We start from the raw sequence: 735 nt of genomic DNA, 5'->3' as shown, positions 1-735 counted from the left end.
CTCTATTCCCTTTTTTATTCCCTGACTCTTGCTTACTAGTTTTATGTCCCATTTTCTCAGAATCTTATCTATCTTCCCCAGGCCTTTGCTTCCCACCTTTTTAATAAAAACCAGCAAAACAAACAACTATTCAAACCTCACCGCCTCTTTCCCCTTTCTTCTCCTAGAATACAAAAGTTCCCTCCTCTTAATAAAATATGCCTCCTTCCAGAAAATAAAGTTCTATTTCAAGGTTTAGCATTTCTATCACCTACATTCTCATTCATTCTCACTCACTCCTTTTTATTGTTCCAACTTCTCTTTCTCAAGCGCTATCAGTCACAACCACACAAGACTTAATTTCAAATTGCTGGCCAATATTCACCCCTGGGCCCATAATTCCAGGTTTCTTGGAGTAATCCTCAATTTGGCAGAATTAAGCCTGGATTTCTTGAAGTTTTAACCCTCAATCCAGCAGCCTCAAAACCCAAATGTCTCGGAACCAATCCTCCATTTAGCAGAATTAAGCCCGGATGTCTCGAATTTTTGAACCCTCAATCCGGCAGTCTTAAACCCTAAATTTCTCGGATCCCATAGTAGGAAATTCTTGACTCCTCTCCTTCAAGGAGTCCCATCCCTTCCCTGAAAGCCCGTCCCAGTTAACCCGGGGCTTCTCTCACTCCTTTTCTCTTTGGCTTCGCCTCTTTACTGACTGCTTCCCTCGCGGCAGAGCAGAGCCGCAGCCTCAGAGGCTCC

The sequence above is a fragment of the Corvus brachyrhynchos genome, unplaced genomic scaffold (assembly GCF_000691975.1).
Source record: "Corvus brachyrhynchos isolate BGI_N302 unplaced genomic scaffold, ASM69197v1 scaffold10, whole genome shotgun sequence".
Lineage (NCBI taxonomy): Eukaryota > Metazoa > Chordata > Aves > Passeriformes > Corvidae > Corvus > Corvus brachyrhynchos.
The sequence above is the reverse complement of the archived record's forward strand: the minus strand, read 5'-3'. Positions refer to the sequence as shown.